The 27,419-nt window shown below is 39.3% G+C and overlaps 1 long non-coding RNA gene across 1 annotated transcript; it reads left to right on the top strand.

The window, feature by feature from the left end:
* Nucleotides 1-1,947: 1,947 nt before the first annotated feature.
* LOC106726455 lies at nt 1,948-27,419 on the top strand. The gene is made up of 6 exons (XR_001362531.1): nt 1,948-2,042; nt 4,164-4,272; nt 6,328-6,414; nt 13,696-13,852; nt 25,391-25,468; nt 27,313-27,419. It is a non-coding gene; the product is annotated as an uncharacterized LOC106726455 (long non-coding RNA).

Genomic DNA, 27,419 nt, shown 5'->3' with positions numbered 1-27,419 from the left:
TTAACTTCTCTCTGCTTCAGTTTTTCCACCCATAAGGGGGGGAAAATAGTACTACTGCCTCAGAAGGATCATGTTATGTACTACTTTTTATAATCAGGGCAAAAAAATGTAGCTGCCCATACAACAACAAGATGCCTTTCACCTGTATGAAAAGTATGGTCACTGGTGCATGCAGTGTCCTAGATTGTGAGAGGGCACAGGCGAGCTGAGGGACGCTCCCTGTCCCCTGCCTGTGCAAGAATTTCATGCACCGGGCCTCTGGTACATAATAAAGAATTTAATCTTGCCTCATAAGAGGTCAGGCCTTTGCTTTAGCTTCTGGGAGGTAATCTCTAAATTCCTGGAATGTCATGCCTAATAGGAGTGTCTTTGTTTGCCTGGGTAATTCGGACCAGCCTTATAAAAACAATGTGATTCAGGCTGGGGGCTTTGTGTCACACCTTGAGGGGCTGGAGATTCTCCTTAGCCATATGGGCATACAATCATATGTAAGTAATGGAGGCTCAATAAAAACTCTGAATACCAAGGCTCTGATGAGCTTCCCTGATTGGCAAAAGTCTGTGGTTATTGTTACACATCAATATTGAGAGAGTAAGTGTTCTGACTATGGAGAGGGTACAATGGAAGCTCTGAATTGGGTACTTCCTTAGACTCTGCTCTATGTACTGCTTTCCTTGGCTGACTTCAGTCTGTAGTCTTTCTCTGCAATAAATCTCGACCGTGAGTATAATAGATTTCAATACATTCTGTGGGTCCCTCTAGAGAAACAAACCTGGGCATGACCCCTCCAACTTGCAATTGATGTCACCAGTTAGAGTGATCTTGTGTGGGCTGTGTTCCATCTAACCTTGCAGTTAGTTCTCTGCTTCTCAGGGACACAGAAACAGAACTGGTTTGGAGGAATAATGAAATAGCATCCAAAGATGACAGTTGTGCAATAGGCCAAGGGAGGAAATTGGTCTAAATTAGAACAGAGATCAGCAGGCTTACAGAAAAATGTTTTCAAGGAAAAAATGGAATTATTTCAGATAATAGATGCTGTTAATGAGAAGTTGCAAGATATAGGCTGCATTGGAAAAAGCCTTGGAATCTTAACAATGTAAAAAAGAATAACCAGAAACTCTATGTAGATCAAAATCCTTTAACAGAATGTCACGTTCCAGATATGAAATGATTTGAACCTTGATTATTTTTTAGCAATTGGTAAAATGTAAGAAAGGAGACTATATTTAACCTTGGCACTGGTATATTTTCCTTTAAAATGTAGGTGAGAGAAAGTAATTATTAGCACTTTCTGCCTCCATGATGAAGAAATAATGTGATGAATTGTCATAATAATGTAAAATTTGTTTATTCACTATCAGCTCTCAAAATAAACCTCCTACAAAACATGGAAAAGCTAATCATGATTAGGAGCAGAACATAAACACTCTCCACATTGATGGTGTTAAAGTAAAGCTCTAGATGACAGATATTGGGCAATGAAAGGGGTAGGTAGGAGAAGAGCAAGGAATAGTAAGGGTACAAACACTCTCATTTAACAAAGTGAGGTGTGAAGAGAATCTATAAAAAATCAATAAAAATTTAAATAGTGATGACAAAAATGCAGTGCAGTGGAAAAGAGAATGTTCTATCTGGAAACAACCCACTCACACTGTAAACAAAAATATCAATTCTAGGTAATTTGTTGACCTTTTAACTATGAAAGGTAAGAAGATAAAATAAGAAATTAGATTCATGATTTCAATATGAGGAAATTATTTTAAAAATTTACATATATTTAAAAAGAAATATATATTTTTTTTTTTCAGAGAGGAAGGAAGAGGGAGAGAGATAGAAACATCAGTGATGAGAGAGAGTCATGATGGGCTGCTTCCTGCATGCCCCCTACTGAGGATCGAGCCTGCAACATGGACATGTGCCCTGACCAGGAATCGAACCATGACCTGGTTCATAGGTCAATGCTCAACTACTGAGCCATGCTGGCCAGGTGAAGAAATTATTTTTAAGCATATTGAAATTAAGAAGCACCAACCTTAAAGGTGAGGATTGATAAATTTGATTACAGTAAAATTAAAAATATTTTAAAAATTAAAATAGTAAAAAGGAAAACCATACAAGAGCTACAATGGAGTAGAGACAGTTTCATCAATTTATGGTGTTTGGAAAATTGGACAGATACATGCAAAAAAATGAAACTAGATCACCAACTTACACCATACACAAGAATAAACTCAAAATGGATAAAAGACCAAAATCTAAGTTGTGAAACCATAAAAATCCTAGAAGAAACCATAGGCAGCAAAATCTCAGACATCTCTCATAGCAATATATTCATCAATACATCTCCTAGGGCAAGAAAAATGAGAAAATAAATAAATGGGACTACATCAAAATAAAAAAGCTTCTGCACAGCAAAAGAAACCAACAAAATGAAAAGAGAGCCCACTGTATCGGAGAACATATTTGCCAATGATACATGTGATAAAAGGTTAATATCCAAACTATATAAGGAACTCATACCACTTAACAAAAGGAAGACAAATAATCCAATTAAAAAATGGGCAGAGGGCCTAAATAGATACTTTTCCTAAGTGGACATACAGATGAAAGTTGAGATTCTATCCTGTTAACTTCTAAAAATACAATGGATTAAGCTCTGTGACTTTTGGACATTTATTATAACATTTATGATGAAATCTGAAAATTTTATAAAGGGGAAAAAGTTCTTGTTCCAGCTCAGTAGCTTTTTTTTTACTTTCTAGCTAACAGAGAAATAAATATGACTAAATGTTCTGAGAAATGTTTTCCCAAGGCAGTTAATAAACAAATCAATATATTATTCTTGTAGATCAAAGTAATTTTCTTTTTATATTTTATTGTGGGCTTTAAACTCACTTTTTAGGGAAGCATATTGAGATGTCTGGATTTTTCTGCCTTTGTAGATTTAGGAACTATTTTGGTCTCCGTTCAAATGTAAATTATCCATCTGATTGTAATGTCTCAGTAAGGTTCAGTGTTGACAATAAAAAGACTAAGGATACCCACTGCTCTCATTTATGGCATGCACGGGAACCACCCAAATGCCTACTCTCAGTTGTGGCAGATCACCTTGCTTCTGGTTTTGTGTTGTGTTTCAGCTCACCCTGTCCTTGTTCAAACTTTCCATACACATTTCCAAAGAATGGTCATCCTAGTCCACCTATGCTAAAAGCATGCATTAGGCCTATTTCTTTAAGGAGGTTGCATTTCAGGTATAGGATTTAGAAAATAACTAGCTATAGGAATAAAGATCAACCAATGTGTTTTTCCTCACTGGAGGATATGTTTAGTGATTTTAGGGAGAGAGAGGAGAGGAGTGAGGAGAAGGGAGAGAGAGAAGATGTGAGAGAGAAACATCAACTAATTGTCTCCCATTCTTGTCTGGAGTGGATATCGAACCCATAAGTTAGGTATGTGCCCTAATTGGAATCAAACCGGCAACCTTTTGGTGTACAGGACAATGCTCTAACCATTGGAGATACCAGTCCAGGGCAAACAATCTGTTTTTAAAATAGGTTGACAAATAACCAGCTGCAGGCACTAAGTTCAACCTACAAGTGTGTACTCTAGAATCAGTCTGAGTCATCTGCTCTGTCTGTTTGGCACCCCTGTTTACACCACATCATGAGCCTGTTCATGTAGCAAGGCTGTTGGTAAATAGCTTATCCTTTCTGACAGCGTGGATGAGGAAAGGACAACCTGATCTTGGTTGATAAAATATGTATCTTAATGTGCAGTGAAGGGATATTTTTGAAAGCCTTGAGCAATTATTAAAGATGCTTCTGTGTGTGTGTGTGTGTGTGTGTGTGTGCGCGTGCGCCCTTGTTTTATGTGATAGGTAATGATTCATGTTTTAAGAGGGTGTGCTTTTATGTCTTAAAGAGTTGGCAGCCAGCTCGTCCTCTCAGAAATGGGAAATTTCTTGAGCTAATTTGGACATGCAGGCTATGTTTTTATTCCACAAAGCTGTAACTCTTTGTCCAGACAGCCCTGCCAATTATCTGTGAATATCCCTATTCAGTATAGACTTTTAAAAAATAACAAAAAGGCCAGGTTTTTTTTATTAGCCTGTTTTGCACATAAGCTTTTAGGACAATTATATATTAATATCATTTCTAAAGCAGAAAGGAGTTATTTGAAATGATGACCTGATTACCTTGATGAAGAAAATCATATAGCTGCTATCTACCTTTTGAAAATGTGGCTTTTGGTTTGAGTGCAGGCTGGAAGGTAAGAACTTTTGGATTTAATTCCAAATTCTAGGATAAGTTTTGGGCCAAATAATTTAGTCTTTCTATATCTTAGTTTACTAGTCTGTTAAAGAGGAATCAAAACATTTACCTATCTCCTTGCAGAAAAATAAAGCATTGGCAGAGGTGGGGGACAGGGGTAGGCTGTAAGGGGTCAATGGGAGAAAAAAAGGGAATATGTAATACTTTCAACAGTAAAGATAAAAAAAGATATTTAAAGCATTGGCAATTGATTTGAAGGTACAAATCAGTGCAAATGCATTTGTTCTCTTTGAAGGGCTATGCCATGTACTGTTTATTGTTTATTTTATTTTTTAATATACTTTTTAAAAATATATATTTTTATTGATTTCAGAGAGGAAGGGAGAGGGAGAGAGAGACAGAAACATCAATGATGAGAGAGAATCATTGATTGGCTGCCTCCTACATGCTCCCCATTGGGGATCGAGCCCGCAACCCAGGCATGTGCCCTTGACCAGAATTGAACCTGGGACCCTTCAGTCCGCAGGCTGACGCTCTATCCACTGAGCTGAACCAGCCAGGGGTTTAATATACTTTTATTGATTTCAGAGAGGAAGGGAGAGGGAGAGAGAGACAGAAACATCAATGATGAGAGAGAATCATTTATTGGCTGCCTCCTGCATGCCCCCCACTGGGGATCGAGCCCGCAACCCAGACCGGAATCAAATCCGGGACCCTTTAGTCTGCAGGCCAACACTCTATCCACTGAGCCAAACCGGCTAGGGCTAGTTTTATCTGTTTGCTCCTTTCTTCTGGCACCATCCAGTATATGTATTCTCTTGTGGTCATCACCTTTCTCACAAGGAAAAAACCTGTCATTGTGACAAGAATTCAGAGAGAAATTGTGTGTCATGTACAGCTTAGCTAACCAGGAAACCAGCAAAATTAAGGCAGATTTTGTGAAAATTCCATTTTGTAATTTCTGAATTATGAGGAGACAGAATTTTCTCAGAGGGCAGAAACATGAGCAAATGAGGCTAGCGTGACCTATTATAAGGAATCACAAATAGAGAAGGTAGAGAGATGGTAGCATCCTCTCTTCTAAGGGTCTTTCAAACAGACAAATAAAAACAAACCAAAAACGTGGCTCCCAAATAAATGCAGGAGGATTGGTTTGGTCACTTTTTAGAGGTCCTTTGAATTTACAGCATGTGGGCATGAGTATCAGGTCTGCCACCAACTAGAGTGTCAACCTAAGTGCCAAGCTGTGTATTATGTGCTGAGAACTCAAAAGTGAAAAAGAAACAATTTTTGTTTCAAGGTCTTCTTAGCTTCCATGGGAGAGAAAGACATACCAACAAATTACAATGCTGTGTGATAAGTGCTAGACTAGTAGCAAAAACATGTTCTATGATTTCAAATTTTGCCTGGGGGTGGTTGGGACTGAAGAAGTCATATCTGCACTTGACCTTGAAGACCCAGTGGGGGTTAGGCAGGGTAGGTCATTCTCTGCTGAGGGCAGAACCTGAACAAAGGCCTGGAGAAGTGGATGTTAGTGGTAGATGGGCTTATTTTAGAGAGGAGATAGTATTTGAGTAAGTATTTCAGGTTGGTAATCCTGCCAGATGGCCATTCACTGGCTGTGTGATTTGGGGCACATTACATGGCGTTTCTGAGTCTGTTTCTGCATCGCCAATGTGGGGATGTTATTATCTATCCTGCAGAGTTGTTGTGAGATTTCAATGAAACGATCAATGTAAAGGACCAGGAACAGTGCAAGGACAGAGTAGATGTTCAGTAAATATTGTTTCACCTCCTTGACTGGGCTGCCACTATTGCTATGGAACTGCAAATTGTTTAGAATATCATGATTTTATACTGGGAAGGGCCTCTCAACATAAGCCACCTGTAAAATGGAAATAATACCTACTTTCAGGGTTGTTTTGTGGATTAGAATTAATATTAAACACAGGCCCAATAAAGATGCTATGGAAACAGTAGTTATTATCATTAAAATTATAATAACACTTGCCTCTCAAAGGCCAAAATATATGTATATTTTCTTTATACTCAGATTGTGAAGCTTTGCACGTGTACAGAGCTGCACCTTCTGCTAAACCAGGGGCAGAAAGTCACTTTTGAAAGTATATTTCCCTGAAAGGTAATGTGTCATATTTATGAATACGTTTTCTGTGTGGGCTGGTTGGTATAAATAAGTCATCCAACCATGTTTGTTTTGCTATTTCTGTGTCCCTGGACCAGGCCCTGTACCAGGCACTCAGAAGATGCTTATAGAAATACCTACTACATGAATTAGTGGGTAACTCTCTACTTGGTTCTCTCAAACACATTTTTTTTTAAATGGAGAAAAACAATTTTACATTCTAAAATTGCCTTTTCAAAACCAAGTATCCAAACCACTTAAACAATTGAACATGTACAAATAAATGCACATGGTATCAGCTGGTGGAGAGGGTCATGCTGCTTCAGAATCATTTATTTACCTGGAGGATGCATTGGTTCAACCTATAATTATCATCGTAAACAGTTATTATAGCCATGATCATCATTATGACATTTCTAATAAGTATTATTGTAGAGGTCAACCTAGTGTTATATCAATAAACCAGGACTAGAATATCTTACGAGGTCACGTCATAGTTTTTCTTGCTAGACCTGTATTTAGATACCAGAAATGTAGAAAATCCAGCACTTTTGAGTTTCCCAAGAAACCCTCCTTTACTTTTTACTCTGCCCAATTGCATAACGCTCTGAGAGGTCATGTCTCCACTGTTCTTTCCTGTTTTGATGACGAGCATTGATAATAGTGGAAATGGTTACATGGAGTCTGGCTCAAGCTTGTGAAAATGACACACATTCTGACTTAAAAATGTTGGATTGCTGAGGGAAAAATCAGCATGGATGCCCTTGAACTTCCATATCACACAACAGCTGCAACCTCAGAGCACTAATTAAATCTTCCACCAACTTCAAAGCAGAACTAGACCCACGTTATGCCACACAAAGCCTCTTCTGTCTCACTTTTGAAGGGCTGTGGGAGAGAGAGACTTCACAGCTTGCCTTGAAAATGTATCTGTTCTTTAAGAAATTATTTGGTTCACATGCTAAATAGAAATTTATAATACTACAAATTTAGCTTAGCTCTTGTTTGTTCCTCAGTAGAAAAGGAAAGAAAATGTATCTAACCAACACTCTTTTTGTTGCAATGAGTTATTTGGCTTAAATTCAGCATCTCTCTTCTGGTAGAGACTTTGAAAATCTATTTCTTTATAGATTTGAAAATTAGGGAAGTTAGTTGGGAATTTACACTCTGGGGTTTTCAGAGGCTCCATGGCTTGTTCCCAAAGTTGTATTTACTTTCAGTTGAGACAATTGATAATATAGGTGTTGCTTGAAGGTTCCATTGTGATCACTACCCTGGGCCTTCACGTTCAGCTGTTCTTTTCACCATTGTCATTTATTCACTGAGCAGCTATAGTTAGGCTCAATATCTAAAGTTGCTATTTTTATAGATAAAAAAGATAAGGTAACCTACTGTTCAATCTCTTATTGAGTACTAACCATGTAAAAGCAAAGGTTCAATTATGTAGGGAAAGTAATCCAAAAGTAGAATACTAAATCACAACTTTTCAAAGATTCACTCTATTGATTTGGTACTATTTTCTATTTGCAAACAATATTTTATGTGGCACTTAATTTTTTAAAGAAATTACTGGTTTTCAAATTATGTAATTAATATGTTTGTCCAGGAGAATTGAGCAAAAAATATCCTTAAAGTTTGTTAGTTTAAAAAGGAAAACAGCCGAAACCGGTTTGGCTCAGTGGATAGAGCGTCGGCTTGCGGACTGAAAGGTCCCAGGTTCGATTCCGGTCAAGGGCATGTACCTGGGTTGCGGGCACATCCCCAGTAGGAGATGTGCAGGAGGCAGCTGGTCGATGTTTCTCTCTCATCGATGTTTCTAGCTCTCTATCTCTCTCCCTTCCTCTCTGTGAAAAATCAATAAAATATATTTAAAAAAAAATAAAAAATAAAAAATAAAAAGGAAAACAGCCCTAGCTGGTTTGGCTCAGTGGATAGAGCGTCAGCCTGTGGTCTGAAGGGTCTCAGGTTTAATTCCAGTCAAGGGCACATGACTGGGTTGCGGGCTTGATCCCCAGTAGGGGACATGCAGGAGGCAGCCAATCAATGATTCTCTCCACAGAGCCAAACCAGCTAGGGCTCATCATAGTTTCTGATAGTAAAAGTTTTGGTTCCCAGGGAAGACATAAATATATTATCATGTTAATAGGTTTCCCCTCAAAACAGTGACTTCTAGGGGCTCCACCCACTTAACAAATTGGAGAACACTGGCATGGTGGCAAGAACTCTGCTCTGAAATCAAGAGACTTGATGTTTTCTCTGAAGTGAAAATGGAGGTAGACGGAGTTATTTGTAAATCCTTCAGTATCCCCCGCCCCCCACACTCCCCAACCCCAGACAGAAAAAACAAAATCTACTTCTATAAATACCAGTTTACTGCGGAACCCAAGTATTGATCCTATTGTGGTGAGGGTGTTTTTTTTTTGGTATCTTTTTTTGCATTTTCCAAATAATGGTTGTGTCCCAACTTAAGATAAAACAGTATGTACAGCTAAACCCAGAAAACTATAAACATGGTCTTTTCAACTTGAATTACAAAAACATTTACTCCTTCATTCCCTTTATATTTGTAAACTCTATCAGTGAACCTAAAATGTTATGGAATTTGGTCAAACTAAAACAGTAGCATAGCTATTTTTAAATAGCTGTGCATTTTGTACCAAATAGTGCATTTGTACCAAAATACTACAAATTATAACTGCTATCTGCTTATAGAAATGCAGGCTTTGTTTTCTTGTGGCATGGAATGTGCAAATAAAAGTCTTAGGAAAATATAAGGTTTTCTTTTTCCCCCACCTCCACAGTGTATGTTGAAAGCTACAGTACAAATCATTCAGGACAGATTGATATGCGTGGGAACCTTACTTGTTTATCTGTTGAAAATGATCAATGAAAAGGCTTTAAAGTAACCTAAGACAAGAGAATATTTTTGAGAAATGCATAAAATGTGTCCCTTAATTTCTTTGGCCAAATGAGGAGTTGACTGTAGTTTATCTTGTGTTCTCTCTCTCTCTCTCTCTCTCTCTCTCTCTCTCTCTCTCTCTCGTTTTGGTGGTTGGGTGGACAGATCAAGGAGCCCTTAGCATTGCTGAAGTCCTCAAGTGTTGTCATATTCTGTACTAATAGAAATCTAAGTGGAATACTGTGGGTGCTCAACCTGAATTACTGTTAAGTCATTCCATACCGATGAGTGATTATTATACAGTAGGGCCTCAGACTGCATTGTGTCTCCATTTCTACCCCTGGAAAATATTTAGGTGCTTACCTGAAATGATGACAACAATAACAACAAAAACCTTCTCTTTGTAAATCTGTAAAAATTAAGCCAAGACTGGTTCATCAGACTATTATTTCTCTATAAAAGTTACTAGGCACATTCATTTATTTTTGATATGTATTCTTTGTTTGCACAAATATGTTCATTGTAGAAGAATCTCAAAAGCAGTTAAAGCTTCCGGTCCGAGCAAGATGGCGGCATAGGTAAACACCGGAGACTGCTGCCGCAAACAACCACTTCAAAAATACAACTAAAAGACGGAACGGACATCACCCAGAACCACAGGAAGGCTGGCTGAGGAGAGACTCTTCAACTAGAAGGAAAAATAACAGCACACCGAGGCTCAGAGGAGGCGCAGTGTGGAAAAAACTCAGGTGCGGAGGTGCGCGCGCAAAGCGGGCTGGTGGCTGAGAGCGCGGTTGTCGTTTTCGGTCAGGGGGGAGTCTCAGACTCTGAGCTCCAGATACGGGCGAATCGCTGGGGACTCGGACCCAAACGGGAGAAGCGGGAGTGTCTGGCATCAGTTGGAAGGCAGCTTTCCCTCCGAGGTTTGCAGCGGTTCCGGGGGTTCTGAGAAGCAGAGCCTCTGGGAACAGGACTGAGGGCACCATAACGGCTCCCTCCGCCCGCCCTGTTGAGCCCGCCCCGCCCAAGCCCTGCGCAGAGCCATTTGCCGGATAGCCTCAGGCAAAGGCTAGATTAGCACCTCCCCAGAGGACAGAAGTTTTCCGCGGCAGACACAGCTGATTCACACAGCCAGTCGGCCTGGTGGTCAAATCCCTCTAGTATTAACTACAACAATCAAGGCTCAACTAGAACAAGACTGCGCACAAAGACCACTAGGGGGTGCACCAAGAAAGCATAAAAAATGCGGAGACAAAAAAACATGACAGAAATGGAGGATATAGAGCTAAAAATCGCAATTTTGAGGGCTTGCAAAAATGTGCTAGAAGCTGTCAATAAACTTGAGGAGAGAGTCACGAAAACTAATGAGACCCTCGATGCTATGATAAAGAACCAACTAGAAATTAAGCATACACGGACTGAAATAAAGAATATTATACAGACACCCAATAGCAGACCAGAGGAGCGCAAGAATCAAGCCAAAGATTTGAAATGCGAAGAAGCAAAAAACACCCAACCGGAAAAGCAAAATGAAAAAAGAATCCGAAAATACGAAGATAGTGTAAGGAGCCTCTGGGACAGCTTCAAGCGTACAAACATCAGAATAATTGGGGTGCCAGAAGATGAGAGACAGCAAGATATTGAAAACCTATTTGAAGAAATAATGGCAGAAAACTTCCCCCACCTGGTGAAAGAAATGGACTTACAGGTCCAAGAAGCGCAGAGAACCCCAAACAAAAGGAATCCAAAGAGGACCACACCAAGACACATCATAATTAAAATGCCAAGAGCAAAAGACAAAGAGAGAATCTTAAAAGCAGCAAGAGAAAGAGACTCAATTACCTACAAGGGAATACCCATACGACTGTCAGCTGATTTCTCAACAGAAACTTGGCAGGCCAGAAGGGAATGGCAAGAAATATTCAAAGTGCTGAATACCAAGAACCTACAACCAAGAATACTTTATCCAGCAAAGCTATCATTCAGAATTGAAGGTCAGATAAAGAGCTTCACAGATAAGGAAAAGCTAAAGGAGTTCATCACCACTAAACCAGTATTATACGAAATGCTGAAAGGTATCCTTTAAGAAGAGGAAGAAGAAAAAGGTAAAGATACAAATTGTGAACAACAAACATGCATCTATCAACAAGTGAATCTAAGAATCAAGTGAATAAATAATCTGATGTACAGAATGAACTGGTGATTATAATGAATCAGGGACATAGAAAGGGAATGGACTGACTATTCTTGGCGGGGAAAGGGGAATGGGATGGGGGGGGAACTGGGAGGAGGGGAGTTATGGGGGGGAAAAAGAGGAACAAATGTAATCTGAACAATAAAGATTTAATAAAAAAAATAAAAAAAAAAGAATCTCAAAACACAAATGAACAACAATAATGAAGAAATTGTTGGCACCTGAAGAAACTACTATAATAACATTTTAGAACAGTGGTTCTCAACCTTGGCTGCACATTATAATTACCTGGGAATCTTTTTAAAATCCTGATTTCTGGGCCTCATCCTCCAAAAATTCTGTTTCTTTGTTATGGGGTGGGGCCACAACATTAGTAACAAAGAACAGAATTTCTGGAGGGTGAGGCCCAGAAATCGGGATTTTAAAAAGATTCCCAGGTGATTCTAATGTGCAGCCAAGGTTGAGAACCACTGTTTTAGAAGCTAACCTTTCAGTCTTCTGAGTTTACTAGAGGAATGTATGTAGCAGAATTCTTAGTCATAAAGTCAGCTAGTGAATAACCTCTCCTCCTTTCCTAAGTGGAGGGTCTATTAGCTTTATGTTTAAGGAACTGAGAAGAAAAGTTGCCAGGTCTGAGCTACCACCAGGCAATCCCTAAATCCATCTGTTGTGCTTGGAGAATCGGTATAGTTTTGGGTTGTAAATTTAATGTCCAAGAAGAAGGGTAAGATAAGCTTTTTCTTCTTGGAGAATTGAAAAGGAAGTAACTGAGCCCTAAGGCAAACATAGGGAGAAGAGAAATGACTGAGAACTTAAGGAAGTGAGAAGAACTCTGGTCTGGTCACCAGTAAGACTGAATTTAGAGCCTATCCACTGTGTGACCTTGGGTCAATTGCCAACCTCTCTGGGCACTGGTATTCCCATTTCTGAAATGAAGGGGAGATAAGGGAGAGTGACAGGTAAGAAGGAGACTGCAGAAATGTCTAAGACATGGTTCCTACTTAGTTGGAAAGATTAGCCTGTGCAAGAACTACAATTCTAAATTGAGTTGTTGTTGTTGGTGGTGAAAAGATGAGGAAGGAAAGGACCTTAACAGAGGGCTCAGCTAAAAGTCTGATCTCATTTAATACCTTCATTCAGGACCTAGACCCGTGCTGTCCAATATAGTGGCATCTACCCACATGTGGCTACTTGAGCACACAAGATGTAACTAGCCTGAAATCTGTAGGTATAAAACACATTCTGGATTTTTTAAACTTTAGTACAAGTAAGTGTAAAATATCCCTTTGATAATTTTAAAATATTGATTCAATTTTGAAATGATAGCATGTTGGATATATTGGGTTAGATAAAATATATTATAGGAATTTATTTTACGTGTTTCTTTAAAAAATTTTTAATGTGGCCACTAGAAAGTTTTAAATAGCATATATGGCTTGCATTCTCTTTCTGTTGGAGAGTGCTGGTCTAGGACATCGTGTCAGTGGGGTACACTTTGGGAAAATGTGCAATCATTAACCTGTACGTGGATATGGAAGATGTTATAACTGTTCAGCCTGGTCTAGTAGAATGAGTGTCATCAGAAACCCAGATCCTTCAGAGAAAAGAGAAAAGCAGAAAAATGGGATGACTAGAACACTTGAAGGCAAATAATGATAAAGGTTTACAACAACATATGGCTATGAACTTCTGTATGACAAAAAGCAGTTCAGAGTTAGTCTGACTGCAGGGCCACATGCCTGAGCCACCCCCTTTGGCAGTGGTTGATTGCTTTAACTGTGCCTTTCTGCAGGCAACTTTGTAATAAATAGCTTTAGGCAAGAAGGCAGGAGTGGGAGGGAGGGAAGAAACAGGGACCAGTTTATAAAGCATGTTTATAGACTTTATAGATTGGCCTCATGAAAGAATGAGATAATACGTGTCAGTAAATGATTACAACTGCCCTGAAAAACTGGAGGCATTTGCTAAATAGCAATTGGTCTTCCTGGAAAATTTCCTTTACCTCATACAGATGAATCATTTACTTCCAGAAAACAGCACACTTACTGGAGGCGCAGTTCAGTCCTAGTAATTAAATTCAGTTAGCCCAGTAGGGTCAGATTTCATGGTAATGTGGCAGGAGGGAGACTACAACTAAAAGGACCCTGAGAATGCCCTCAACACCATATCCAATGGCTTTTCACAGTCTTCATCCGTCTAAACTTCAGAGCACCACTTGACAGAAAAAAACCTTCCCTTCAGCATTTTCTCCTCCACTGCCTCCTGTGATGTGATGTCCGAGCCCTCTCACCGCCTGACCCATCTTGTCAGGGATTTAGTGCAGCATCAACTGAAGAGCCGAGGTTTGTGGGTTGTGATGAAAGGTTGGTGTAATAGTTTATGTAAAGGGTATAGTAGATTCTCAATACATGATAGCTATTAGTGTTTTTTATTACTTTTTACTGAATTCTTTTTTCATTCAAGCCCTTTAAGTTCTCCCCTCTCTATACATTACAGAATTGTATCTACTTCTTTAGTTTCAAATGTCACCTCATAAGTAATAGAAGGCTGCATATGCCACATCTGAAACCCTCTTTGGATGCAGAGTATAAGCATTTTCAATGTTTCCTAGGCATCTGGTTAACACCCAAGTACTTTTTTTCTCCCAAATCTCCTTGCCTCTCAAGTGCCCTCCTGTCAAAACACCACTTCACTTTTGCCAGGTACAGCCCCGCAGATGTGGGCCTGGATCTTCCACTGCCTGTCGTTACATCCTTGCACACCCCACATCTCTGTAAATACACACAGGCCAGCATGCTAACATTTTCCTGTGTGAACTTAGTTTGTGTTCATGTGGGGGTTCCAGGAGACCATGGAAGATTTTTGTTTGTTTTTTTTGTTGTGTGTGGTTTTTTTTTTTTTTTTTTATTGATTTCAGAGAGGAAAGGAGAGGGAGAGAGAGATAGAAACATCAATGATGAGAGAGAATCATTGATGGGCTGCCTCCTGCATGCCCCTCACTGGGGATTGAGACCGCAACCCGGGTATGTGCCCATGACTGGAATCAAACCTGGGACCCTTCAGTCTGCAGGCCGATGCTCTATCCACTGAGCCAAACCAGCTAGGGCTGTTGTGTTTTAAATTGGTTTTTAGAGAGAGAGGAAGAGAGAGGGGGAGAGAGAGAAAGAAAGAGAGAGAGATCAATGTGAGAAGGAAATATCCATTGGCTGCCCCCTGCATATCTCCTACAGGGGGATCAAGGCCAAAACCCAGGCATGTGCCTTGACTGGGAATCAAACCGACAACCTTTTGGTGCACAGGACAACACCCAACCAACTGAGCCACACCAGTCAGGGCAACCATAGAAGTTTTATGATTGGGTGGAGATACCTTTTTTTAAAACCACTTTATTGAGGTATGATTGACATACAAAAAGCTGTGCATATTTAATGCATACAACTTTTTATGATTGATGGGAAAGCAAAAGAGATTGTGTTGACAAGCTTTAGCTGTGGGACACTGGACAGGTCATGTCACCTCCCTGCCTCAGTTCCTTCATTTGTAGGATGAGTGATCTGGACTTTATCTTTAAACATCCCAGTGCCAGGATGCTGAGCTTCTAGAAAGCAGTAGACATGTAGAGCAAGATAAGGAGCACAGTATTATTCTAAGCTTTGCCAGAAGCAGGATAGTGAGAATGGATTGGTATTCTCAAAAAGTTCACCTTAAGGGTAAGTTTCAATAGTTATAATAAATCCACACTGTATAAGTAAAACCTTGCCATACCTGAGAAGTTTCATGTGCTTGTTACAGTTTTTGTTACTAAAATTATCATTTATTGATTATAAATTATATGATTTATTAATCATACAAATAGTTTTATTATTTATTATTGACAGTATTACAGAGGTTCCCCCATTTCCCACAATCATAAAAACCTTGTTGAGTTTTAATTTTATAGATTAAAATAAATGGTTTATTTACTTATTAAACATAATGTAAATACCAATACGTATCCAATGTAAAAAGTTCAAGCAATAGAGAAAATGAAAAGAAGACAGTAAAAATCACTCTTTAACATGGCCATCTAAATGTAATCGTTTTTGAAATTTTGGTTAGTATCCTAAGGTATGTGACCTTATGTAAAAGAGATCAAACTATAAATGCTGTTTTGTAACCTGCTTTTTAAGAAACTCTTTAATATATTATAGACATATTTTTTCAATTATGACTGTTGGCCTTCTGTAATGACAATAGTTCATTGTATGACTGTACCTGATATATTTATTTACTCCTTTCCCAATGGACATGTAAGCTATTTCTAATTTCTCACTATTAGGCTGTGATGAATGTCAAGCCATACCAAAGCTTACAAACATATTTAAACACACTCATAGAAAGAACAGATGCATTTTCTTAGGTAATTAAGAGGCAGCCAATAAATACACTTTGATAATCAGATTGTCCCTGCAATGACCCAGTTTCTGATTTGCAAAAGATTAGTGCATTGTGACCATTATTTTCCTGAAGGGTGGAAACTTACACTTAATCACTGTATCTAAAAATTAATTTCATGCTATTAGAGATGGAAAGATAATATAAAGCATCCCTTCCCCAGCTGAAACTATCGTTATCTCTAATTAAAGCATCCCTGATGCACATGATAAAACATGTACTGGCTTCTCATCTCATTTGAATATAAAGTTTTATTGTCATGCATGTTAAAAGCTCTTCTTTGTTTCACTAAGTCAATAATACCTTTGACTTGGGCTGACACCGTTTCCTCTTGTTAATCATTGACTATAGATTTCAGGTTATGGGTTTGATGAATACAAACAAAAGACAAACATTTCTATAAATGAAAAAGTTTAATTTAAAACAATTCCAAATCCCAAACAGATTAAAATAATGTTATGAGGTAATTCTAAAAGAATATTTTAGGAATGAATTTGTATGTTTGCTCTTTTATCCTAGTACGTTGTTCAGTGTCTGGTACCTAGTGGGTACTCAATAAATATTTGTTGAATAAATGAATGAATGAATGAATGAATCCACTTTTGATTTGTGACTTAAATATTGGCAATATCTGAACCAGTGGAGCCAGTTCAACAATCTATATGCATTACCATAGAACTGATTTTCTATTTTTAGATATAAGGTGAATGGCTTCCACTAAACATAACTCACCAGCTTTATCATTCTCAAGATCTGTTGTTATGAAGACATTGGCAAATTGTGTACTGTGGGCCAAATCTAGCCTGATGCCTGTTGTATTTTATTTTATTTTATTTTATTTTTGTTAATCCTCACCTGAGAATATTTTTTCCCATTGATTTTTAGAAAGAGTGGAAAGAGGGAGAGATGATGGAGAGGTAGAGAGAGAGAAAGAGGAGAGAGAGAGAGAAACTCTCTGTGAGACTCATGGATTGGTTGCCTCCTTCATGTACCCCAATTGAGACCCGGGAAAAACTTGCAATGGAGGTATGTACATGCCCTAGACTGGGAATTGAACCCAAGACCCTTTAAGGCATTTGCCGACACTCTAACCACTGTAGCACACCAGCCAGGGCTAGCCTGATATCTGCTTTAGTACAGCCCATGAACTAAGAATGGTTTAAAAAATATTTTCAAATGGTTGAAAAAATAGCAAAAGAAGAATGATATTTGTGACAGATGAATTTTTTTAAAATTTCACTATTTATAAATAAAAATTTATTGGAATATTGCCATGCTCATTCTTTCATATATCACTTGTGATTATTATTGTGCTACAACCTAGAGGTAAGTAGTGGCCTACAAAACCTAAAATATTTACTCTCTGGCCTTTCATAAACAATGTTTATCAACTCCTTGTTTAGGATTGTTTCAGTCAGTTTGGGTTGCTATAATATAATGCCATAGCCTAGGTAGCTTACAAACAACAGAAATGTTTGGAGGCTGGGAAGTCCAAGATTATGCCGCAGGCAGTTTCGGTGTCTAGTAAGGACCTGCTTCCCAGTTCATAGACAACTATCTTCTAGCTGTGTCCTCACACAGTGGAAGGGGTGAGCACCCTCTTTTAACAGGGCACTAATCCCACTCATGAGAGCTCTACTCTCATGACCTATTCACCTCTCAAATGCCCCATCTTCTAATACCATCACATTGGAGGTTAGGATTTCAACATACGAATTTGGGGAGACACAAGCATTCATTTCTTGGGTGCAGAGAAGTGTGTTGTTCACTCAGCAGCAAGAATGCATTTGCATTGCTAGCCTTATGGAATGCTAGAGAGTTTACTACAATAACAGGTAACTTGGCAAAAGAAAGTCAAGACATTATGCCTATTTTGTTAACAACTTGAAAATAATAGTGGTAGCATATTTTCTTTACTCTTTCATCATCTCTAATTTAGAAGACCAATCTTATACAATGCAAAATGTTATTCAAAAATCTATCTATAAAGTTTTTTTAAAAAATATATTTTATTGATTTTTTACAGAGAGGAAGGGAGAGGGATAGAGAGTTAGAAACATCGATGAGAGAGAAACACCGATCAGCCGCTTCCTGCACGCCCCCCACTGGGGATGTGCCCGCAACCAAGGTGCATGCCCTTGACCGGAATCGAACCTGGGACCCTTGAATCCACAGGCCAACGCTCTATCCACTGAGCCAAACCGGTTCTGGCATCTATAAAGTTTTTAACACCAGGATTGCTTAGAACCTCCTAACACCAGGCCCAATGGTTCACTTGTGACTTTACTGGTCTCCCCATGCTTCCCCTTAGGGCACCATCTGCTCTCTGGTCTTTTTTTTTTTTTTTAAATATATTTTATTGATTTTTTACAGAGAGGAAGGAAGAGGGATAGAGAGTCAGAAACATCGATGAGAGAGAAACATCGACCAGCTGCCTTCTGCACACCCCCCACTGGGGATGTGCCTGCAACCAAGGTACATGCCCTTGACCGGAATCGAACCTGGGACCTTTCAGTCTGCAGGCCGATGCTCTATCCACTGAGCCAAACCAGTTATGGCTGCTCTCTGGTCTTTTAATTCTTCAACATATTTTAGGTTTGAAATTTTATTTTCATTATATTTTTCTTCTATAGCCAAGACACTCATTTTTACCAGGTTTCTGAGTAAATATTAGTAAATGAACAGATTAATTTATTGTTATGTACTGTTAAACAAGATAATTACAACTACGTTTATGAGAGAGAGAGAAAGAGAAATGTTTTTACTGGCATATATCCTAACTTTATCTCACTCATTTTAAAAAATTGATTTTAGGGAGAGTAAGGGAGAGAGAGAGAGAAACATCAGTGTGTGAGAGAGAAATGTTAAACGTTGCCTCCCACATGCACCCTGACTGGGGATTGAACCCACGACCTATTGGTGTATATGTCCTGACTGGGAATCAAACATGTTACCTTTTGGTGTACGGGATGATGCTCCAACCAACTGAGCCACACTGGCCAGGGCTCACTCATTTTTAATAATGATAATTATTTCAGGTTCTCCTCAGCAACTTTCACATGGACCATTCTCCAGAAGAACAGGCCAACAAAATTATCTATCTATCACCTACCTATTTATTTTAAGAAATTGGCTTGTGGGATTGTGGGGGCTGGCAAGTGTGCACATACACCAAGAAGTGACTCAAAAAGAATCTACTGGTCATAATTTCCTTTATTCCTTGTCATTTGCAAGTATCCCTTGGAAGTTTCTTTATTCAACCTGCCCAATGATCACACTGTTTTTTCCATGTGTGGCTTACAGACATAGGATGAGAGTGGGCATCTAGATATACCTCCAGGGAGGTTTTTATCAATTTGTTGGTAGAGTCCATAGTGAGGGAGGAGAGTCACAGTACATTGAAGTGTTGGCAATGAGTCAGTGAGTGCTATGGGAAAGGCCAAGAATGCTTGTTCATGGCATTGACCATGCAACCCTGCATGCCAGTGGGGCTGCGAGAGTGGGCTGTTCACTCTTTACCTGTCTACACTTTTCCCGCCCCTATGTGTTCACCCTGCTGTGGCCAGAGTTGGTAGATAAATCATCATGGTGTCCTTTCCAATATGACTCTAGAACCTCATTATAATAATAATATCAACTAATATTTGTTTAGCACTTAGTTTTTGCAAGGCACTGTTTGAAGCACTTCACATGTAATACCTCATTTTCTTCTCATAACAACTAGTAGAAAGCTACACATTCAGGTGAGGAAGCAGGACTCAAAAAGCTTAAGTGATTCCCTCAAGGTCACTCAGTTTATAAGTGATAGGGGTGGGATTCAAACTCAGAATTTTAAAAAAAATATATTTTATTGATTTCAGAGAGGAAGGGAGAGAGAGAGAGAGAGAGAGGAGAGAGAAAAAAGAAAGAGAGAAACATCAATGATGAGAGAGAATCATTGGTTGGCTGCCTCTTGCATGCCTCCTACTGGGGGATTGAGCCCACAACCTGGGCATGTGCCCTTGACCTGAATTAAACTGGGGCCCTTTAGTCCACAGGCTGATGCTCTATCCACTGAACCAAACTGGCTAAGGCCAAACTCAAATGTTCTTGCCCTGGCCCCTCTTCTTGACCACCTCACCACTACTGTCTCCCAGGAGGCCTCATGGAAGCTGGGAGGAAGTGAGAAGGTGGCAATCAGAATCACAGAATCAAAAGAACCTCACAGCCCCAGCCTCTCATCCCATCTCCAGAAAGAATCCCCTGAATGTCATCTCTGACAAGCTGTCACTCTGCTTCTCCTCAGGTGCTGCTGGTGACCTGGAACTTGGTGTCATGTGAGGCAGCCTTGTCCATTTTTAGATAGCACTAATTGCCACCATGTTATTCCATATTTTGAGCACAAATAATCTCTCCCTAAATTCACCTACTTGTCCTAGTTCTGTTTTCTGGAGCTCTACCAAATAAGACTTTTCTTCCTTTTGACGGACAAACCTTTCAATATTTAAAGATCCAAGGGATTTTGGAACAGTCTCCTACCTCCTTCTCCTACTTGCAGCACAAACGCAGGATTTTACTCTCTAAATGTGACAGTCCTTTGCATTCATTTATGCGGGCAGCTTATTATTTGTGCCTGTTAATCCAGAAGGACATGATTATACATATGAATGATTAGCTTTGTTTTAGGGTTTATTTGATTGGAACAGTCACCACACCTCTGTGCAGTCTTTAGAATTTATTATTCCACTTCCTTGATTCAGCACATGGGCTTTGTGCATTGCCTTAGCTGGGCCCTGGTGTTAAATAAACTAAGTCACCATTTATCTCTTCATAACTTAAAAACAACAAGAGAAGAACATGTGTGAAAGAATACTTCTGTGAAGGTGGAGGACTAAGATGTAAAGAGAGAAAGCACATATGTGAGTTTTGGGGTGTCATAGGGAGGACCTGGAGAGAGGTGATGCTGCTGCTGGTGTGGGTCCCAGAGTGAAGAGTGAAGTATGAGAGACTTTAAGGATAAATTTGCTGATGGTAGAATACAAACTAGAATAACTTTGGCAACAACTTATGGTAGTTCTGCTTTCATTTGAGGAAGGGTAGAGATTACAGAATATATACAGATTGACAATACTTTTGTTAAATTAGGCATAATAGTTATGGAAGTTGTGAGTTTGGTAGTTGTTTATGTAATATTGCATTCTTGATAGAAATAATCAGGAGGCCCAGAGATTTTTGTGTTTCAGCAAAACACTTGAGTTTTGTAAAGAATATTCCATCTTTAGGAAAGCCTTATTACTTGAATTGACTCCCTTTTGCTTGGGGAGAGGGCTCCTCCCCTTCCTCCATTGTGTCCCACTGTTTCGTATTTGAATGTGAATTGGCCAGACCTGCAATAGCCACTTACCAGTCACATGACTATGGGGAAGCCTTTTCCTCATTTGAGACCTCAATTTCCTCATCTGTGAAGTGAGGAGTTAGATTAAGGTTCTTTCCAGCTCTGAAGGTCATAAGTTCTTTCTTATTTTTGTGTAGAGGTTCCCTGACTTAGATTAAGGTTCTTTCCAGCTCTGAAGGTCATAAGTCCTTCTTTCTTATTTTGGTGTAGAGGTCCCCTGATATATAAAGGCCTAGTACAGACACAAATGGCCCATTTCTCTTTGTGACATCCATGCTGTTGTAGATTGAATTATTGGTTGCAATTCTTCATTCCCTTTTCCAGGGGAATTATACATTCACACGCTTGTCAATGTCTTAGGAAGGGCAAAGTATACTTTTCTGCTTTTTGGCTTTACTAGTAAGCTTGATCATGTGACTTGCTTTGACCAATGGAGTGTTAGCAGATGTGACATAAGCAAAGGCTTGAAATATGCTTGTACATATCTTCTGGTCCAAGAAGGATGAGAGGAGTTGAATCTAAACACAGACCAGACCTAGACACAACCCACAGCTTACACACCAATCTACATCAGTTCAATCCCAGCAGGTGCAGAATGAAAAATAAATGCTTGCACTAGCTGGTTTAGCTCAGTGGATAGAACATTGGCCTGCAGACCAAAAAGGGTCCTGGGTTCATTCCAGTCAAGGACACGTACCTCAGTTTCAGGCTCCTCCCTGGCTCGGGCCCTGGTTGTGGCGTGTGTAGGAGGCAACAAATCATTGTATTTCTCTCACATCAATATTTCCTCTATGTCTTTCCCTCTCTCTTCCATTCTCTCTGAAAATCAATGGAAAATATCCTTGGGTGAGGATTAAAAAAAAAATAAATAAAATGCTTTATGTTATATTTTTGTTCCTGAGATTGTATAGTTGTTGTTTTTGCAGCATTAATTAATCATGAAAGTAAAACACACTTAATGTATAAATCTTTGTTCTTAATGGACATCATGCGCTCATTTATTTAAAATTTTGCTAGTTGTTTATATTGTCTTTTATTTATATCTATATTCTATGTTTTGTTACAAGGAGAGAGAGAGAAAAAAACATTGATGTGAAAGAGAAGCATCGATTGGTTGTGGGGTGAATGGGATGAGCAACCAACCAACTGAGCCACAACAGCCAGGGCTGTTATGTATATTTTAATCAAGGCTGTAATGCCCTTTGTGGCCAACTATTTAGTTTGGTTTGGATTTTTGTTTCACAGAGATGTGAGTCATTAAGGTAAAGATGTTTTTGCCATTCAAGCTATTTATTATATTTATGAGTGGAACCCCAAACCTCAGCTGAAATGACTCTCATTATTCTGTTCAGCTATCTGGATGCAGAATTTGGGTTTAAATGCACACTGGGAGTCAGAGCCATTGAACTGTGTGGACTCTTTGCTCCTAATACAGACTCAGTTCTCATCCACAAACTTCATCTGCAGTGCTTAAATAGCTGCCATTTATTTACTGCTGCCCAACATGGGGGAAGGATTGCAGCACAGAAAAAGTGGAGTCAGCAGTCTTTGGGGGTTTAAGAGTCTTGAGAATTAATGAACTCTTTTCTACCATGCTGTGTTCCAAAATTAATCTGGTTTCTGCCTGCCATGAAGTGATACGGTTTGTTGTTATATGGTTATTTAAGGCACAGCATTTACTCTCCATAATTGGCATTTCTCTGCTCTTCTCTTACAAGATCAAACAAAGCGATATCCTGTTTATAACCTCAGAAGCTATGAGCTGAGATGCCCATTAGCCCCTAAAATACTCACTTTTCTGCCCAACTGCTGCTAGGTCCGTTGGAATTTGGTAGTTTCACATTGTGTATCCAACACATCCTTAGGCTTGCTTGGGAATGTGCATAAAATTTAAAACAACCCCATATAACTTGAAGAGAGAAAATCCATCTGTGGTCATGCATAGTTCTTTCAGAAGAACTGAGTTTCTTTGCATCATGTTATCTGTTGTTTCCCCGTTAATATTCCACAAGCTTTCCAAACTCGAGCTCAGAACATGTAGTCTGTAAGCTCTTTATGGTAGAGTTAACACAAAAAAATTGGGGATGGAAGGGAATTTAAGGTGAAATTAATCAAGGAAAAAGAATTTCAGTCAAACATAGATTTTGAGCTTGTGTTTTCTTTGATAATAAGGAAGAGATTTCCACTCTGTAGGTGTTGGTGGTACAGATTTCCCAGAAGGACACTACCTTCTTGCCTATCTTGGTAACAGTTCTAGGTAGAAGGTAGGAATCACTTACTCCTTCTCAGAGGACAGGAATACTTGTCCAAAGCATTTGAGGATTCATAAATATTGAGTGTGACTCTTCTAATACTACCTGTTATTGGAATGACATAGCAAATGTTTTAGTCAAATAATGCGATAAAAATAGAAAACCTAGGGCACTGGAAATAAGATTGTAGTTTGGAACCTTTAAAACTTGTTTTACAATTTATTAACCATGTTCTCATTCATTATTGCATTTATTTCTCAAAATATTCCTATGAGCATAGTTATTATATTCATATATCAAGTATCAGACTTTAACTTAGATGTATCTTACCATTAATCCTTTATATCTATATGTCTTTTCTGGCTTCATATCAGAAGCTACTTAGAGGACAAAGCTTTAGGTTTTAAACTTTTTGATGTCCCCATGCAGTGTCTATAATAATATGATTCCATCTCAAAGGTTAAGGAATTTGTCAAAGATTCCACAATTGGTGAATTGCAGACTCAGAGATGCAAACTCTTACGTAGACTAATACTCTTTTCACCATAATAACTGCTTTTCCGTTATCTTTATAAACTCATAAACAACTATCTAGGACCACACTATGACCACCCACTGGCACCAGGCCAGCCAACGCGGTTGTGATGCGATTGGTCGGGCTGGCCATTGCCCCATGATCACCCTGCAGAGGGAAGCCCAGGCCATTGACTGGTGGGCTGCAGCGGGTGGGCGGGGCCTCCCTCTGCGGTCCCGGGTGCTGGTGGCTGGAGGGAAGTCCGGGTCCCGGGTGCCAGAGGGAAGCTGGTGCCGGCAGCCAGGGGAAGGAAGGCCTACTCTTGCATGAATTTCATGCATCGGGCCTCTAGCTTTTCCATAAATGTGTTTAGAAAGTACCCATGAACTGGTTTTGTTTTCACTCCCCAGCATGGCCTTGGTGGGACTTTACTGGGTCTAAATTTCCCTTTAAGATACCAGAGAACATCTGATACAGTTCATTTATCTTTATTTTGGAAAAAAGTTTCTGTGGTCTTTCAAATAGCAATCTCTTTTAATGTATTGAAGCCTTCTTTGAGAAAGAAAGAGAGAGATATGCTATGGAGGAATTATCCATAATTATATATAATTTATATGTCAATTATCTGTCAAATAATAAACTTAAGAATTAGGAGTCAGAAAAAGGGGACATATGTAATACTTTCAACAATAAAGATTTAAAAGAAAAAAATTAGGAGTCAATGTCAACAAAAAATTATGTGCAAATAAAGTAAAATCATATCTGAAAATATACATATCCAGCATGATTCAATTTATCGACTTTTGATTTATACATAACATCTCAAAAAAAAACTATCACATATGCAAACTTGCTGATAAAGAGTTAGATTGGAAGATATATGGAAAATTACAACATTTAAAGAGTAATGTTATCAGAATAAGAATGGAGAACTTTCAATATGGTTTCCCATTGTCTCAGTGTCTTATCCATAAAGGATGTTATACTAGTATATGGTACAGTGGTTATGAACCTGGGCTTTGAGTCAGCCTGCTTGGTTTGTGCTCTAGTTTTGCTCCTTTAAATAGCTGTGTGACTTTGGTCAACTTACTTAACTTCCCTTCCCTTGGTAAAATAAAGATTCCATTAATATCTACTCCAGGCTTGGTAAGGGAAGACTGGGCAGCAAGGAATGCAATAAATCTAACACCATAGGACACGACAGCTATATGCTGTCACCTGCATCTTCTATAAAGCCCACTGCCACTATCTTGGAACTCTCAAAACTATTATGAGTAAACTCTCAATTGCCCCTTTGTCTTTGCAGCATTCTCAAGATTCAAAGTCCCAGATGGAAGCACTTGATTGACTGAGCCTACGTCACGTGCCTGCACCATAGTGATCAGTGAGTAAGAGCAGGATTCCTAGGCCCCTTTGGCTTCTGTAGTTAAAATAAAACACACACACACACACAAAAGCGGGGGGGGACTTACTCTCTAATACTTGTCTGCATTAGATGGGCATTCAGATGTCTTCTCCAAAAAGACAAATATTTTTCTTATTGTGATGTGTGTGTGTTTTTTTTAAATTTATTAGAGCACTTTTTACATTAGCAGTATTAATACTTTGCCACGTTTGTTGCATATATCTTTCCTTTTCTTTTTCAGCCATTGTGGAAAAGTAAACTTTTAATAAAAATGATTCCAACCAGTTCTTTTCTGCAGCATGCAATACAATTGATAGAGAATTGTTTCTTATTCAAACAAACCCTGCTGTCCTGGCCACAGTTCATTTAACTAGGAGTCTATGTATAGAGGAAGGTGGTTTGTTATAATGATACATCTTTGCCTGTCCTCTACCTAACAAGGTTATTTCATACTAGAGGCCCGGTGCATGAAATTCATGCACTGGTGAGGGTGGGGGGGGGATGTCCCTCAGCCCAGCCTGTACCCTCTCCAATCTGGGACCCCTTGGGGGGTGTCTGACTGCCGGGACTGCTTGCTCCCAATTGCTTGCCTGTCTGCCTGCCTGATCAGCCCCTAACCGCTTCTGCCTGCCAGCCTGATCACCCCCTAACCACTTCCCTGCCAGCCTGATCAATGCCTAACTGCTCCCCTGCCAGCCTGGTCCCCCCAACTGCCCTCCCCTGCTGACCCAGTCACCCCTAACTACCCTCCCTTGCTGGCATGATCGCCCACAACTGGCCTCCCCTGCTGGCCATCTTGTGGCTGTGGGTGCCGCCATCTTTGAGGGCGGGGCAGTCAATTAGCATATTCCCTCCTTATTGGCTATGGGTGCCACCATCTTTGAGGCTGGGGCAGTCAATTAGCATATTCCCTCTTTATTGGCTGTGGGTGCTGCCATCTTTGCAATGGCATGAGGGTCAATTAGCATATTCCCTTTTTATTAGATAGGATAAGGGATAGAACATTCACCCGAATTCCTTCTTGGGAAGTTAAAAATGTTGGTTGAACAAAAGAAGACTGGCCATTCAAGCTTTATAATAAAGCTTTACCAGGTATGGTAAAGATGGTTTGTGAGTCCTTTTTTCTATTATAGTTTAGGACTGTCATCATTATAAACATCTCCATACTTAAATAATTCAAAAGAAATGGGTGCTATACCATGGACAATTCTTTGAAATACCTCCCGTAATAGGTATTCCTTGGTAGCCAGTTTCAGAATTTGTTAAGCATTGCACAGTCAAAAAAAATTCTTCCCTGATGAATACCTTAACATGCTCTTGCTTAACTGGTTCCTTCTAGCTCCAAGGAAAACCCCCTATTTCTATCTAAAGTGACCTGCAATTCTTGCTAACCAGCCTTCCCCATATGGAGTTAAAGTTCTTTGTTCTCCAGAGAGTCTCAGTATGAGTGTTTACAAAACTCTAGAGAAAATGTAGTTGAACCTTACACATGACTTCGATGAAGGAATAGATGCAATGCCAACAGAAATTAACTTCCATATAAAGCCAGAACGAACAGGCTGGGATCATAAAGAGAACCGGGAAATGTTTTCCAAAAGACTCAGCAGGCAAATAAATCCATATTTCCAAATCAATGCTTCCCCAAGCTCATGGAGAAAAGTAAATAACAGTTTCAGGGTAACATGGCTTTCCAAATTTACTACTTACAATTAAAGTCCGTAAGTAGTCCCCAATGGTGCTTCAAAAAATTCCTGAGTGTGTTCTCATTGGCTTTATTCTAAACTCTTAGGGCACAGTAATATTTTCCTTTCTGTTTTTACCAGGAGACACACATGAGTAGAACATTCCCTCCCTGATATATGTATGTGTATATCATGGAAAAGATAAACTTCTCAATGCCTGGTGAAGAATTTGAACAGATCTTTCTCTC

This window comes from Myotis brandtii, unplaced genomic scaffold, assembly GCF_000412655.1.
Source record: "Myotis brandtii unplaced genomic scaffold, ASM41265v1 scaffold266, whole genome shotgun sequence".
NCBI classification, from domain to species: domain Eukaryota; kingdom Metazoa; phylum Chordata; class Mammalia; order Chiroptera; family Vespertilionidae; genus Myotis; species Myotis brandtii.
The sequence above is the reverse complement of the archived record's forward strand: the minus strand, read 5'-3'. Positions and strand labels throughout refer to the sequence as shown.